Source organism: Dipodomys spectabilis, unplaced genomic scaffold, assembly GCF_019054845.1.
Source record: "Dipodomys spectabilis isolate Male_0828 unplaced genomic scaffold, ASM1905484v1 ptg000250l, whole genome shotgun sequence".
Lineage (NCBI taxonomy): Eukaryota > Metazoa > Chordata > Mammalia > Rodentia > Heteromyidae > Dipodomys > Dipodomys spectabilis.
In genome coordinates this window covers 1944090-1962374 of record NW_024870927.1, presented here as the reverse complement: position 1 = coordinate 1962374, position 18285 = coordinate 1944090, and the positions used below count along the sequence as shown (strand labels likewise).

The 18285-nt window shown below is 34.6% G+C and overlaps 1 pseudogene; it reads left to right on the top strand.

Moving 5' to 3' along the window:
• The first annotated feature begins 9790 nt into the window (after nucleotides 1–9790).
• Nucleotides 9791–9887, top strand: LOC122124873 (annotated as a pseudogene).
• The last annotated feature ends 8398 nt before the right edge of the window (nucleotides 9888–18285 follow it).

Sequence of the window (18285 nt, the reverse complement as noted above, 5' to 3'; positions counted from 1 at the left end):
AAACAAAACAAACAAGCAAACAAAAATCCCAGATATTCCTTTGGGACCTTCCTTAAAAGAATACTGGTCAGAGAAGAGGCTCCTTTTACTGATCATACTCACTGGATCCTGCTTTTATGGAATCTTTATTGCTCTGGAGAACTCAGGACCAGACCAAAGAACTGATACCTGACTCCTGCATCAAAAGAATAATCTCAGGGGTGAACTATCCTTCCATATGACACTTTAAAACCTTCACGTCTTTGTCCCTTTGCAGGAGAACACTTTTAAAACAACATTATTTCCTTTTGTTCTATGCTGGCCGTCAAATGGTACATTATTTCCTTTTGTGATACTCTCAACTAGAAATTTACAGAAAAATTTTATATGAGTAAAGAACACACTCGAAAAAGCCAGGGACAGTGTTTCCTTCAAGCGTTAGGATACTTTTCTTCTACAGTAAAAAGGAAAGCACAAGGTAACTTGAACTTTGTTATTCCTCTATGTTCCATTCCTCTCCTGGGGTCAGTTTCCACATCCAGTAAAAGTTACTTCCAGTAACAATCGATGGTGCTGCTTGAAGTGTAATGAATGCTTTCTGGCTTCACTGAAATAACACTAGGACACCTTTGGACCTGAGGTAACACGTGTTTCAGAGACAACTCAGTAAATAGAAAATATGAAATTTATATTGCTTATAAATACATTATACATGAGTACATTGAGTTCAAACTTTGTAAGTTCTCTGTAAATTAAGGTGAATTTTAAATGGGAAGAAGGTTCTCAGAACATTCTTTTTGTGAGTGTATGTATGTGCTGTTCATAATTTCCCAAGTGTACATGAGCTAACAGTAAGGGAAACAATAGCAATAATAGGAGAAAGAGAAGTTCTGTGTTTAAGTATAAGGGTTCAATACAATATAGAAGACTACAAATAAGACAACATTGAAACAATAAAGCCAATCTATTATGTAGATTTATGGGAGTGTTATACAGAAAGCAAGACTCCTACGTGGAACATGAAGTATGAGGCCACTTTCATTCTAAATCATGCTTGCTAATCATGCAACTTTGTAGAAAGTAGAATAGAAGAATAATACTGTTTCCAAAGCAAGTCAGATATATGAGTTTGGATTTAACTGGAAAAAATATCCATCTTGTGAGAGCAGAGATTATACTAGCAATGAACTGGTAGCTAAGGTCACATTTCTTTTTTTTTTTCTTCACTTGTATATGTATATTTTTTTGTTGGCTCTGGTCTTGGCACTTGAATTCTGGGCTCATGAGCTGTCTTTCTTCTATTCAGCTCAAGGCTAATGCTCTACCACTTGATCCACAGTGCCATTTCCAGTTTCCTTTTAGTTAATTGGAGAAAAGAGTCTCTGGGACTTTCATACCTGGGCTGGCTTTGAACCCCAATCCTCATATCTCACCACAACCCAGCTTACAATCACATTTCTAACAGTGTACACTCAGGATAAATAATGTGTGTGTTCATTTATCTTTAAAGAATTTTTGAGTTAGGGGCTGGGAAAGTGGCTCAGGTGTAGGGCGCTTGCCTTGCATGCGTGAGGCCCTGGATTCAATACCTCAGCATCACATAAGCAAAAAAGAAAAAAGCCGAAAGTGGCGTTGTGACTCAAGTGGTAGAGTGCTAGCCTTGAGCTGAAGAGCTGAGAGACAGCACCCAGGCCCAGAGTTCAGGCCCCATGACCGGACCCCCCCACCAAAACAAAACAAAAAAAGAATTCTTGAGTTAAAAATCTGGGCTACAGCTTAGACATTACCCTCACAAAAATGTTTTTAGTATAAAAGTTGATATTCCTGCTAAAACCTTAGAATGAAAAGGAGTCTGGGAAGTTCAGTTTGCATCCAGCTTGGGCAGAACAGTCTTTGCAACAGTACATATAATAAAGCAACGAAAAGCTGGATTGGAAGAATGGCTCAGGTGATGGAATACCAGTTATGAGCCAGATTGCTGAATAAGAGCTTGAAGCTTTTGCATGCATACATACAAACATACACAAATACACAGAGGCACTTATATGTGCACACACAAATACACAAATGAAACAACTCTCAGAATGTGTAGAAAAGTTAGAAAACAACAGAATATATATCCTGAATAAGACTAGAATCAAGTGATAATTTTTAATATTAGAAAGTCATCAAGTGAACTTCCTTCAAAAAAGTTTGAGAATATTACATAGTTAGGGACCAGAGATAGTAAGAGAGTCAATTAATCATTAATATAGGCATCGCATCCATGAAGGAATGAATCAGAGACCCCGCAAGTGCATCTGAAAATATTCATATCCTGTGTCAAATGTTAGAACATCTTTGAAAATAGTAGGTAAGCAGTCTGAACAGTCACTATGGTGTATAATATCCCTGGAGAAGTTCAGAATTTGTAGTCTGTATCTAGATTAAATAAACCAAGAAACTATGACAGGGCAATGTGATACAAGCCTAGAATTCTAGCACTGAGATTAAGACAGGAGATTAGAGAGTGGAATTACATAGTGATACCTTCCCTGGACCAGGTAGGATAATTTTGTCTTAACAAAACAAAACAAACAAGAAAGGAATACATAGTTGGAAGTTTGGGTTAATTTTGTCATTATGTTTTGAGAAGTCAAATTTTCTGTTGAAATGCAACTCATACTTAATCCTCACTTGTGTTTTAAATTCTCTCTTCATTACAGAACATTCCTAGATGCAAAATTACTCATGATTCCCATCCAAAATTTGAAAAAGCAAGTAATCATCATTTTGTTTTAACCCAAAGAAACGATGAAGGATTACAAAAACTTAAGCCTGGAAAAATAGCACAGTTCGTCTATTGTAGGATTTTGAAGATCTTGCTAAATTAGAATTTAGATTTAACATAAATATTTTGATTTATTTTTTAATTTCATATTCTATCGGATGCTAAAATTTCTTTTAAGAAGAGGGTTTAATTGACAAATTCACAAATGATTTTGCATTCTATTTGCCTAGAATATTCTTTCAAGAGAGTTAAAAAATTAGAACTTAGTTAATAGATAATTACAATAATTAATGTATAAAATGATAATGTGAATGTTGTAGACAGAGTTGCCAAAAAATTGATGATATTAATTTATAAATTTAGAATAAGATCAATTTTTGGAGTCTTTGCTATAACATGGTATGAAGAGAATAATCGTGTGACATCTACTTTCTTCTACCTGTATGTAACACAGGAAGCAATTTCCTTAATTATTTGCCACTGTATACTATAAGAAAAATGTTAGTTTTGGGGTTTCTTTTTATTTTTGTTTTATTGTTTTGTCCTAGGGCTTGAACTCTATGCCTGGACACTGTGTCTGAGCCTGTTTATGCTCAAGGCTCGTGCTCTACCACTTCAACCTCAATGTCACTTGTGTCTGACTTTTGCTGATAAGTTTATAAGATAAGAATCTAGGGAATCTTCCTGCCTGGGTGGGCTTTGAACTGTAATCTTCTGACCTTAGCATCCAGAATTTATATGATAGTTAAGAAAGTATAAATATAAATACTATTTGCAAGTGTTCCGATCTCAAGAATACCAGTGGGGGGGAAATGATGCAACCCAGTTTATTGTGGTGTTCTTTCCAAAACATGTATGGCATCACATTAGCAGAGTTGTATTTTTTTCACAATAGAGATAAGCTATTCATGATGTGAATTAAGGGAAGTTTGAGGTGCACCCTAAAAGTTCTAAACTGTTGGGCTAGGATGACTCTATGTCATAAATATTGGGATTGGTGGTCATAAAAATAATAGCTTACTGTGATAAACAACTGCTTACTCTTGAAGAATTATTACCTATGCTACATAGTTTTATCCTAAACCAGAATGTGGTTATTTTTCTGTTGACTCTCAATCTGTAACACCCCATTGAAATATGCATCTATTGCAGAATTACGTAACATTCAAGCCTGTACTGTTTTGAATCTTTCAAGTATGGAATCTTCTGAATTTGAAAATGAGTAATTATTAGTCATTAGAATGTTGAAGAACACATATATTCTGTCTTCTTAACAACTTATTAGCTTTTAAAAGTTAGAGGTTTCGATAGAATTAAACTGTTTTCGCTTTTAGCATGAGAAAGTACTATATTTATTCTTTTTTCAAAATATTGGTAAGTATATTGTGAAAATATTGTTTAGTCAGATAGCATTCAAGTTGATGGTCCTCTGATTAAAAAGGGGGTAATTAATTCAAATTAGACACCAAACAGTATTGATTTTTAAGAAGTTACTACATAAAGAATAATATTTACTATACCAATACAGTGAAATTTTATTTCATGCAGCTTATTTTTTAAATTTAGTTTTATTGTCAAAGTGATGTACAGTGGGGTTACAGCAATTTTAAGGTAATGAATACATAACTTTTCAAACTTGTTACCCCTCCCTTATTTTCTTCAGTTTTCCTTCACCCCAATACTCCTCACATGTTGTAATGTATATTTACAACATATTGTCTTGTGAGTATTGCTATTTCATTGTTTTGCCTTTGTCCTTTGTCTCACCATTTTGTTGTTCCTCTTTCCTTCTCTAATTAAGGTAAATATATACACAATGCACAGGCTACAAAAATCAAATACAGCAGGGAATGAAGCATAGGGGAAAAATCCCAAAGAAAACAGAAATCACATAGTACATTAAAAACAACAGCAGCAAATAATACTCTCTGTTTCCATATCTTGGAGTTCATTTTGCTCAGAATCAGCTTATATGGTTATATATACGCATAACAAAACCACTGGAAAATGATAGTTTCATGGAAACTATATCATGAAAACAACATGTTAACTGTTTTTCATGGTAAAGGTGGGGTTAGGATTGGTGAATTCGCGGTTCTAATAAAGGAATTTCAAAAGAGTTTTAAAATTATAACAGGTAAATTTTTAACAAGTTCAAATTTTTTAACAAGTTTTCCTATTATGAAAATGTAAAATTGCCTGGGAAAATAGACTTTCATGCAAAGTACTCCATGGAGACTTAGCTGAGAGGGAGCAATGTGGGTGAAGATGGCTCATTTTCACACTAAACAAACCTCAGAAACCTTGCTATAAATCCTGTAGGTTCCCTTGAGAATTGTCCTTACCCAGAAAATCTACTCTTACTGTGTGAAACAAGGTTGTAGTGGAATTTAAATTCAAAGTCCTTTAAAAAAAGGCATCAAAATTTGTGAATTGACTTTAATTACCAAACAGTAATTCTTTGAAAAAGATAATTTGGGTCCAAATATTTAGGGAGAAAGTGCCCTCAACAATGAAAGAAGGTATTGGGTTTACACTTTTCTGTTTGTAATACTTTCCACAATGTCTTTGCACGTGAAGCACTGAACCACAGAAAAAAATCTGATTGGATACTTGAAACCAATGATTTCACATTTATTAGTAGCTTACAAAATATAATATCCTTATTAACATGAGATAGTGAAGATTTCTCTTTTTAAATAAGCCAAAAAGTTTTGGGTTCAGAAAAGAACTGAGCAAATTGAAAAGGCAAGAAAACAAGTTCTTAGAAGCCCTAGCTAAGCATATTGGCTTCAGGAGTGGAGGGAGGCCAAACTTTTTGATATACATTGTCTTAATATTTTTGCTACCTAAAGTGATTTTACAGAGCCTATTTAGCTCACTAGAATGCAGAACAGATTGAATGAAGACATGAAAATAAATTCCACATCCAAATAAAAGAGTTTTAAAAGGAAAACCATGAAGATGTAGTGTGGGTAGAGCCGGTCAGATCTGGTTGAGTCAGCTAGAGTAGCAGTTGAAGCACACTTTCTGCTCATAGAGATGTGACCCACAGGCATGTCTGCCTAGCTTGCCAGCCATGAGCTGTCTGTGCTCCCTACAAGCCCCCGGGGGACCAATCAGTGCCTGTCACCAAGCAGTGCCCATCACAAGTGCCTTACATCAACTCCCCACTAAGTAATTGGCTGGGAAGGACTCAGGAGGTTGGGAACGCTTGGGCTATCTAATCCCTCACTTGTGCAGAAATAAATAAGACCTGCATAAGCCTGTTCTCCCAACGTGGGTTCTTTGTGTGAGTCATTCATGCTTACCTCCTGCTGGAGATCTAGCCCTACAAGTGGCGCCCAACAAGTGGCTCGATCGCTTTTGGCAGATGGACGGTCTAGGGTCTAGTGCAAAATTAGTGCCTCCATGGGCAACCTTCCCCCTGCAGCAGGAGAGCCTCAATCACAAGCACTTGTTGCCCTGCTCCGGAGTAGGCAGATAAAAGTATTACAAAAGGAAGCTAGATTAATATGGGAAATAGTGAATGAATTGTGTCCCTGGATTGACTCTGGGGCCATTTGAGATCCAGACAGGTGGACCCACATCCTTCAGGCAGTTCATAAAAAGGAAATCCGTGACGGCTCTGAGCTGCCCCTAATCTTTTACCCCATTGTAGTAGCTATTCAAGCCTGTCTATCAGGGAAAGAAGGGGAAACTCTGCAAGCCTTTAACACCTTGCTGCAAGAAGAAACAGAACAAAAGGAAAATAGCGAAGCTGCTCTAGCACTCCCATCTTCTTGTGACACAGCAAACAATTCCAGCAAGAACACAGATAATCAACAACTTCCACTATCAGGTGACCCGGGGGCCAGCCAGTTATGCTTGTAAAACTGCCTCCCCCACACTATCAGTCCCAGGAAGCCTGCCCATTCACTTCTTTTGACTGTTTAGGCCAGCCTGGGAACTCCCCTCAGAAAACTTTTTATCCTTGAGCAGAGATATCCAACTTTTCCCAAGAACAAAAACTCGTTGTTCCCCCTGTAATACAACAGTTGTTCACAGGCCCCACATCTACCGTGGCAACGACAGCCAAGCCTATAAATGAACCCCAGTTCATGTTCCCTGTAAACGTCCACCGAACCTCTGCACGACCTAACCAATGGTACCCCCATGACCCCAAAATACCGGGCCACTGTCAAGGAAGATGTGTTACACTACCCGAATGCTCAACAGATGTTTGAAACCCTTAGCATTGATCTTAACTGCCCCCATGATTGGAAGAGCTTAATGATCTCTAGCTTTATGTGTCTTTTTTTTTTAATTTTTTTTTAATTTTTTTTTTAAACCAGGGCTGAGAACCGAACCCACGGCCTTGCGTGCGCCAGGCTGGCGCCCTTCCGCTGGGCTAAACCCCCAGCCCCGAGCTTAATGATCTGTAGTCAACAAGAAAGTTTAAAAAAGGCTTAGAATGTATTCCTAAATACCAGTTTTATAAATGGCTTTGCACTGTGGTTTGTGGTTATTTTATTTTACATGGGATAATATTTTCTACTACCTATAAGTTTTGGAAAAAGAAGAAAACTAAAATTTACTACTCTAGAGGAATATGGTAGAAATAGAAGACAGATTTTATGTTTGTCAAATCTCTGATGAGTACCTGTATTCAAGACTTAAAGTCATATTTCTTACTATGTTAGATATGGAAAACATAAAACACCATATGATAAGGCAACTATTTGTGACTTTTTAAGTGTACTTATTATGTGATGAAATTTACTTTATTAGCTAATGTTTTGGTTTGAAATATGGGAGGCTGATCTATTTAACAAATTTTTGAAGCCACCTACTGAAAAAACAAATGGTGGGGGGTATAATTTCTACACTTTAATGAATGGATGAACCTGTTTGGCATTAGTGCTGGGTAAATAAATCAACTCTAATGTAATTTGCTCCCTACACTTCAGAAACTATTTATATCACTAAATATCATCTACTTGTAAAGTGTTATTTGGCAAATGTAATTTTTAAAAGTTTATTTGAAAAGGAATATACTTTCAGGAGATTAAATGTAGGTTATCATTGTTTGACAATGACAACATTTTTATACTACAGAACCAAGTTTTACTGAAGTACCAGTGTTTTGAAGCACTAAGGATATTCTCAATTAATGTTTTTCTGAATTATATTTGACCTCTATGTCAAGTATTCCTAGCATTGGTAGACCAATTATGGATCTATCATTCCAGGAACTATTTTTTGGCCTGCTGATGCTGGACTGAAATCATTCATTAATCATTAAGAGAGGGGTATTACAAATGATATTGTGACATTTGTGGTCTTGTTCAATCATATATGATGGTCATCTGAAAATTGAAAGTTTGAATTACTGTACTTTCACATTTTGTGATTTCATCTTGCATTTTAAGTTGCCTTGCATTTCCCAATTGATTTCTGCTAATTCCTGCATTTCAAGGAATTGGGGCCCTGAAATATAGGAAATGAGAAACTGAGAAGGGTCTTCAATTACTTTCTGTTGGCATGTTGCATAGGCCTAGGTGAGAACTCTTGCCTTATTTATCTGATGATGCGGATAACTGGGACCTGGGCTCCTAGGACCCATGGATCTTGTAGAAGAATAATGCCTTTTAGACATCATATCAGCAAAATTTGAGTATAATCAGTAGGAATGCTTCAGAAACATGGAGAAAAACAGTTTGGGACCAGCGAGTTAAAACAATAAACAGAGCAGCAGAGTAAAATCCCTTATAGATTAGAAGAAAACAACATTTTTTTTTACCATGTGAATTCAAAAGACCAAGAACATTTAGAAGGTATCACAAGTTTATACCGAAAACATTGCATTGATATTTTTATATTCTAATATATATTCTAATGCTGATTATTAATATTCCAATCTATTTATTGGAAAAAATATCAATTAAATTTTCAAATTATCAATTAATTTTAATAAGATACACTGTGTGAAATATAAAATCAGCACATATAAATATAAAATACATAATAATATATAATATTAAAAAATGTTTTGCATTGTTTTCTTGTGGTAAGGGTATCAAAGGCAACGGTTTTATTTTTTTTTTTTCTTTTTGCTTATGTGGTGCTGAGGAATCAAACCCAGGGACTCAGGCATGCAAGGCAAGCGCTCTACCACTGAGCCACCAGAGGCAACGGTTTTAAATATTATTCCATTACCTCTACCTCAGTGTTTGATAGAATTAGAGCTAAAACATTACCATTCGGAGATATGCAGCCTAGAGGCAAGAGGAAATACTGTGATTAAAACATTACCAATTTAAGGCCTAGTAATGAGGAGAAATATATGGACTTCCCCTGGAGCTATGGAATATTTTTGGTGATAGAAAATCAGTGGTGTAAATTCCTGCCTGGTTGGATGGTAGACAGGCCAGGACATTAGGTAATCATACATATGAACAATTTTTTCACCTTCTTGGCTTTAGTTTCTTTTGAAATGTTAGGGTGTAATAAACAATTATATTTTGAAAAAAATACCTTCTAGTCTGAACAGTTCTGTCTGAACTGTTCATCTCTCTATGATCCCTTGTAACAGACTAGTTTTGCTCCAATAAGACAATCTATGCTGTCAGGGTAAGATTCTGGTTAGTCTGTTCCTACATGGAGCAAGGGTAAAGGGTCAGGGCGACATTTGTGCCAGAAAGACCTCATTTGGGAAATTTTAAGCAGCAGAAGTTTAGAAGTAGCTCTTAAGCAATGCTTACTTTGAATCCATTAGCTCCACAAAGCTAAATCAGTTAATAAATAAGTACTTGAAAATCCATCACCTTTGGCCCAAGCTATAAAGGCTTCAAAGTATGATCCAATTTCAAATGAAAAAATTGCAAATATGAGCAATCGAACAAATAATATAAGTTTTTTCCACCATGCACAGAATTTTACAGAAATAAGATGAATAGCAATTTGGGGAACAATAAGGTTTCCTTGTTATAAATAGGCAACCAAAGATATATACCTGTCTTAAGATTGCATCATTAACTACTTAAATTTACAGGATACTACATGCTTCAGCAGCACGTCTACCTGAATTACAAAACAGAGATTTTCATGGCTCTTGTACAAGGATGATATGAAAATTTGTGAAGTATTGCATATTTTTTATTCTTGAGATGCAAGAAATTATTAAAAAGTTGATTACAAATATACAAGTGTAAGAATACATGTAATTCATAGAAATAAAAGTTAGTTTGACATCATTCAATCTTCACCTTTTTAGAAAGGCCTTTACATAGCATAACCTTTATAAAACTTTTGAAATAAGATAACGTTGCCATTTTATCCTAAAGAAATAAAATTCTATAAGGACCTAGGAATTAAAGGAATCTTAAACTGTTTCTATATGGAATGCAATCTGAAAGGACACATTTATTAATGGACCTATATATTATAAAACAATGTCGAATTCAAAGTATTATATCTAGGAGAGAATGAAATAGGTTATGGACATTATACAAACAGAATATTATATGTTTTTAAATATACTTTTTTCAGACAGGCACCAGAAATATCTTTAGTTTCTTTACTACTCATTTCAACAGATAAATTAAAATTATTTATGATTAAAAAATCACAAACTCTATAGAAATCATTATAGGTGTATACAAACAACTCGAATATATTTTGACATCAAAGTCAGGAAATTCACTTGGAAGAATACCATGGAATCCATGAATTTTTAAAGTAAGATCTTGCTGTTGCTTTGTATTGTGAAAATGTTTTGTATGGACACATAGGATGGACTGGCAATTTTGAAATTTAAGAAACTTAACGGAACCATTAGGACTTACGAGAACAATTTGTACTTATCCTTTTGGCAATATCAAATGCAGTTTCTTCCAAGTTGTGCTTCAGACCTGGTTTGATATAATGGTTCACCAGGAGATCCAACATATCTTTGCTATATCTATTCCCAGCAGCAAGATGCAAGGGGGTCAAGAGGCCTTTAGTTTGGGCATTGGTATCTGTATCATGATGCAATAAAGAAGCCACTCTGGTATTATTCCATGTATAAGTACTGTGCAGGGGTGTCCAGCCATTCAGTTATTACATGAATATCTGCCTTGAGCCACCAACTCATGGACAATGTCTAAGTGTCCTCTGTAGGCTTCTCGATGAAGAGGGGTATACTCATCGTCATCCCTAGTATTCACATGAGTGGCCTTTTTGGAAAGTCGTCTCTGCACTGTAGTAAATCGATTATATTCAGAAGAACAAAGAAGAAATTTGCTTGGATCCTATTCCATTTTTTTCTTGCAATTGATACCATTTCTCACTTTTTCATCTTGTTCCTCAACTTCATCAGAATTGCCTAACCAGAGACTTTGAGTGCCAGTGAGAATGAGCTGTCCATGTATTCCCCCAATAGTTCACATTGGATGAAATGGTCAGAAAAATCCGGTGAATTTTTTGCATCTTTTTTTTCACTATTATTTATTTTCTCTTTTTTCATTTTTACTATTCTAAATTACTCTAACTGGAGAATAGGGAATTGGTAGAGAGCAGAGGAAAGATTTTCCTGCGTATTCAAAGGTACAGACTGAAAATGAGGACCAGTGGTGTCTTCATGTGCAGCTTATTCTAGGAATGAGAAAATAGGAAATAATGCCTTCTATGTAAATGAATTGGGAATGACAGAGCAGAAAGTGAAATGATGCAACCAAAAATATAAAAGCAAAATAAATTAGGATAATTAAAGAGTAATCATATTACCTATGAGAACCATGAAATGGAAAGAAGAGAGAGACAGATGTGCATTGATCTAGCTAGCCACAAAATCCATCCCTCTGATCAAATTATAGAGCAAATAATTTTATTTTCTAAAATAGATAGAAATAGAATTTAAGGTCAGATGTCTCCATTGTTTTTAATTATATATTTATTATCTTAAATACTTGTACAAGGGAATTTCCATTCAACAAAACAATTATTTTAAGTATAATGGATTTTTATATAACTTTCCCACACCCTTCCAAACCTCACCCCACTTTAATTTTTTCTAGTTTCATACTATCTGCATTGAATATTATACCTTCACTCTCTTCCTCCACAACTCTCTATATTCCTTCCTTTTGACTTCCCCTCACATCTTCCAAGTGATAGTTTCCTGATATTCATTTTGTTGGAGTAAAGTTCAATTTCATAAGAAATTACACCTTTGAAATACTCCTCTGTAAATAGCATGCTTTGGTTAATATTTTTGTGTAAACTTGTATAAATTTCTAGCTTCCAAATATGAGACAGAACATGGGTCCTCTGTGTGTCTGGCTCTGACTTAGTTCACTTAATATATTTTTAGTTCTATCTATTTCGTTGCAAATAATGTAACAGTCTTCAAAATGGATGGGTGCAATCCAATTGTGTATATGTGCCACACATTCTCCAACCATCACTCCGCCAAAGGGTATCTGGACTGTTTCTGTAACTTGGCTACGGTGAATAGTGCAGCAGTGAACATGGTTGTGAAAGTGATTTTACTGTAACCTTTTGGATGAATTCATCACTACCTTTATGGGAGCAATCCTCTAGCCAGTTTTCCAGAATAAGAACATCCCTCCTTTCATCTTCATCACAATGTATTTCAAGTCCTCAAAAACACACTTCTCCCTACAAGTCTCAATAAGCTAAAACCACACTGTGCCCATATTCTTTCAATACATTTTTTCATAATTATACATATAATTTAGTGAAAACTTTCTATAAACTTTCCTAATGTGGGAATGAGGGACATGACAGAGTAAAAGTAAGAAATATGCAATTTAATTAGCTATTATCATATTTAAAATCATTTTCAGCTCTAATTCATAGTCTCACATAATATTATTTTAATCTTTATTTGATTACTTCATCGAACCCAAAAATTATAACAGGTGAGTTAAAAACAAAGGCAAAAAGTGTGGTTTGATTTTCACACTCATTTGTGAGGTTGCATAACATGGGCAGATAGATGGATTGGAATTAATAGCTCTTATCCATTTTGTTAACGTACAGATGGTTTCCCAAACTGATTCTCGCAATTTGTATTCTATTCAACAACAAGAAACATGTGATAATTTCCTTTGTTTTGCTCCTTATTAACTTTTGTTTCCATTTTATTTTATAATGGATGATTTCATAAATCTACTGTAGATACAAAAATATGTTAAAATATTTCTATCCTTATGCATTGATATATACATACACACATATATTACACAGGTTATAATGATAATGTATAACTTCAGTAACTGTACAATTTACTAAATTATTAAAACTATCGACGCCTCATGCCTGGCATCCTGGTTAGTCGGGAGGCTGAGATCTGGCGATCATGGTTTGAATCCATCCTGGGCAAGAGTGACCAGGAGCCTCTTATCACCAAACAACCAATAGAAAATCAGAATTGGAACTGTGGCTCAAAGTAGTAGAGTGGTAGCCTTGAGAGAAAAATCTCAGGGACTTCATCCAGGATCTTAGTTCAAGAAGTACAATCTACCCAAATAAAATCTATTTAATTAACACCTGTGTAAGTAAAGTATTTCCATCACCCAAATGCACAACCATGTTCATTTGCAAGGTAACTCTGTTTTGTCTGAAGTACCATAAAACATTTTCACTTAAGTTGAAAGCATTGCACCATGGGTTCATTCTATCTCTCTCATGCATTTTTCCACTCAAAAACTCAAATCTTACAATTATTCGAATTATTTAAAATCATAGCTTTTTACTTTAATACCCAAATATTAGAGTTTGAATTGAGTGTCTTGTGTCCCCTAAATGGGTGTTCTTACCACATTGTGATGTCCCCAGCCATAAATTATCCTGATTATTTTTCAGATACTTGTGCATGACCTTGGGCTCAGTCCACGTTTTGTTATTCTTCCTGGAATTTAGAATAACAGGTGCATGGCATTGCGTACAGATCTTTGTCCAGTCTGGGCTTTAACCTCTATCCTTACAAGAGTAGACGATCTTGTAGTCAGGATTTTCATAAGCATGTCATAGCTGATTTTTTTTTTTTTGGTCTTTGCATTTCCTACAGATTCTTGAGTACTGAATTTGTTTTCTTGGGTTGTTTTGTTTCATTTGAATGTATGTGTTGAGCTGTTCCTCACTTTTCCTTTTGTTTCTTTCAATCAAGTTCTTACCTAAAGTGCTGAGAAACCAATTCTTCTTTTTCACGATAGTCAAGGTGAACATGATTTATTCCGAAGAAATTTCAGTAATATTTAAATACCTTTATATCTATGGATGGTATATAAATGATAAGTGCTGCAAAAGGTCTTTTTATTTTCACAGCAATCTTTGTCATACACAGACAGATCATGAAATATATGAAGATAATAATACTACAGAAGCAAGCAAAGAGAAGAAAAAACTATTATTAATTGTTTGAAAGAGGCTTCCCTTCTAGTGAAAGGAATACGTTGCTTGATGCAGGATTTCACAAAATTATATTGCTAGGAGGAAGCTAAACAATCATCTAATTCTACAGAATTGATGGAGAAGAATCAAACTCCTGAATAGTTTATATTTGGGTCAAATAAAAGCATGCTTCCAAAAAGAGAGTTGGCTTTAGAGAAACATGATGAGTTGTATGTAAATAGGTGCTTAGCTGATTTTGTTAATTTGTAAACTAATACAGGGAAATAGAGTACAGCAAGGTAAAAAAAGAAGTTCGCATTGCAATGCTTATGTGTGTGTGTGTACACATGCACGTGTATACACACGCACGCATGTGCAAGTGCTCATTCATTCATCATCCCTAAGCTTCTGTGACCTAGGTTAGTGGTTTACCATTTGAACCATCGTTCCACTCCTGTTTTTTGGAGATAATCGCATGTATTTTCATGATTGGACTGGCTTTGAATAGTGATCTTCATATCTCAGCCTCCAGAGTAGCTAGCTAAGCTTATTCAGCCTCCACGTAGCTAGTTAAAATTGTGCCTGTCCTCTACACTTCACTGCTCTTTTATTCTTGTCCTGTGGTGTTCACATGCCTAAGTCATATATATGTCTAGTTGCTTTAAGAAATACTCTTACTGCTTGGAGCCAAGGGCTCCCATCTGAACACTTAACTACTGAGGAGGCTTGAGAACAGAACCCAGGCCAAAAGTTTAGTGGACTTCCTTCTCAATCTATAGCTGGGTGCATTGGATCATTTCCACCATTCTGCACTATCTACAGGTTAGGATTGGAAGGACTACAGAATCCAAGCCTGGCAAGGTAGGAAGCTAGACAAGTTGGTGCGCAACTCTTATGCCATTGATAATGGGAAGGCTAAAACGTCAGATCAGGTGCATTTTCGTGTGGAAAGGGATCCCCTATCCTAAAATTAACCACAGATATGACACCAGTCTAACAAAAACAATACCCTAATTGAACACAATTTCCCACAACCAAAATAAATATATACTTTAACATCCAGAAACTTAGTACAATCTGCTCTTTGCTCTAATATCAGCTTCATCTAATTATCATATGATGTGAAAGAATAGTTTCTTCATTAAACTTATTATATATTTTAAAAGACCTAGAAAATTCTTTCTCACTTATTAAGTGCAAACGAATGGCAAATTGCCACATTTCTTACATATTTGACAATCTCTATAAATTCATCTTATGATTATTATTAATAGTAATATATTCTGATTTATTACTTTACTTTTTAACAGTTTGTAAATTTTTGGCTTCTCTGCTAAAATTGAAGTATTTAAATAGTATCATCAAATTATATTACTTGGGTACTTAGGGCAGTTTTTAAAAAAGTTTTTAACCAATGGTTTCTAGTAATTCTGTTTTTTTTTGGGGGGGGGCTTCTGGGCATTGAACCTGAACTCTGGGTCTGGGCACTGTTCCTCAAGGCTAGTTCAAGACTAGCCCTGGACCACTTGAGCCACAGTGCCACTTCTGGCTTTTTTTTTTCTGTTTATGTGATGCTGAGGAATTGAACCCAGGGCCTCAAGCATGCAAAGCAAGAGCTCTGCCACTGAGCCAGCTTCCTAACTCTCTACGAATTCTTTATTGGTATATTATTTAGTTTATTTTTAATTTCAATTTAATTTTATTGTAAAGGTAATGTACAGAAGGGATACAGTTACATAAGTAAGGAAATGAGTACATTTATTATGGAAGGAACATTGTTATCTCTTCCATTGATTTTTTGCACACTCAGAAAAAACTACTGATATTTTTCCTGTCGCTATTGACCAATGTGTAATTTTCTTACTTTGTTCATGCATTTTTTATTATAAAATTGATATACAGAGGGTTTACAGTTATTTATGTCAACTAAAGAGTACACTTCATTTTATTTTCCTAATTTCAAATTTTGAACTTATTTTGTCTTGTTTCTTTAGGGTAATTCTTTTTTCAGAGTTGTAGGATTAGTTAATTTAGTTTTGCATAATTTTAACACCTGTAAATTATTCAGACATATATTTTTGCTTTCAAAATAGTTAACATGTGAATATTTAAAAATTATTTTCTTATTTTATATGATTGGTGAATTTAAATAAATTTATTTTTTTATAGTTCTAAACATATTTGTCCAGGTAACAAATACTGTATTTTCAAGAAGCACATACTTTATTTTAAAAGGCTTCATTACATGGTCACTTTTTGGAAATATTTGTACTTGAATTTAAAAAAAAAAAACTATTTGAGCTGGGCATAGTGTTTGTAGTTTCCATTTTCTAACTATGGTGGGAAGTGTAAATAGGGTTTGTGATTCGGGAGAGACTGAAAAAATATGAGACCTTATCATAAAATTACCAGATTGAAATGATTAGGGATATAGCCATCCCCAGAGCACCTGGTTATCATATTCTAAATCTTGAGTTAAAACACCAGTAAGATCAATCTTTTGTCAAAAGAAAAGGACACATAATTCAAAATGTTCATTATTTAAAACTTGTTTGCAAAGTTCTCATGTCTTTTATTTCTTAATTTTCAATTTAATTAATCTGTAAGAATCCAAGTATCTTGTGACTATTTTATTTCTACTAAACGTTTGAATAATATGAGCAATATTATGATTTCATATATTAAAATACTTTTACTATTTGTGATAATTTCCTCTGTTTAATATGATAATAACAAATGTGTTTGTGTGGTGTGTCTGTGTGTATATTTATGTGGGTTTTGTGTGTGTGTGTGTTTGTGTGTACTTTGTAATGCTTGGGAGATCACACAATTGCTCACATATGTTAGGCCAAAGTTTTACCACTGAGCTATACTATCTAGTTATAATAAAAATTGTATTTTAAATTATGACTTTTAAGTTTTCATTCCTAGTATGTTTTTTCAAAATTATATATGATAAAATGTGATCCATCTTCTATCCACGTTAGCAATTGTTATTGTTATTCTTTCTCTTATTTCTTTGGAAATTAATTATATTCCTATTACTTCTTTAAATTGTAACAGCTCTATACAATGCTTTTTTTAAAATTTTATTTTTCCCATGTTATCTGACTTTCAGTCCAAACTATCAGGTGGATTAAAAAGAAACTAGATTCAGGACACTTTATTTTTCTCCTTCTCTTCTCTGAAGTCTTTATATTTTTTTGAAACAATACCAATAACCTACAGCTCCTGTGTGGTCCACCATTCTCCCCCTCCCACTCTCTTCGGCAGTACAGCTCAAGTCGTTATCATTCAGCTTTATTATGCTGTACTGTTATCTAAATCTTAACTCATTCCTAAGTTAGTTTTAGTTGCATTGAACAGTCTCTCAATACATTTTCTATATATAATATCAGGGGTTTGTATTTTCACAAGGGGCGAAATATGAGTGAATATCAAATATTTAGATATCTCTGTAGAATATTGGTCCACTTGCTCAATAATCTCGTATGTAAATTCAAGGAATACACGTCAGTCAGAGCAATCTTGTAAAATGGTGCAGCTTGAGCCTTCATACTAGCTTTGAATAGTATCACCATGTTTAGTAGTGAAGACAACATAGTTCTACTATAAGAACAGACACATAGAAGAAGATAACAGATTTGTCAAAAATACATTCTTAGTTTTATGGTGCACAGATTTTGAAAAGGATGCTATGACTTTATCAAATAAAAACAGAATCTTAAATGGTTGTAATGGCACTATTGCCTCTCTAGATTTAAAGAATGATCTTAGACTACTACCTCAATCCTTTGTTTGTTTGTTTGTATGTCAGTCATGGAGTTTGAACTCTGGGCTTAGGCGCTGTCCATGTGCTCTTCAGCTCAAGGTGAACACTCTACCACTTGAGCAACAGCAAAACTTCTGGTTTTTTAGTGGTTTATTGGAGATACGTGTGTTATGGACTTTCCTGCCTTGGCTGGCTTTAAACCACGATCCTCAGATATCAGCCTCCTTTGTAGCTAGGATTACAGGCGTGAGCCACCAGCACCTGGCCTACCTCAAACCTTATAAAGAATGATTACCAAACTAAATCTGAGATGTAAAACCCTATAAAACATAAATGTAAAAATTCATGACATTAATCAGTAAAGGTTTCTAAAAATTTGACATGG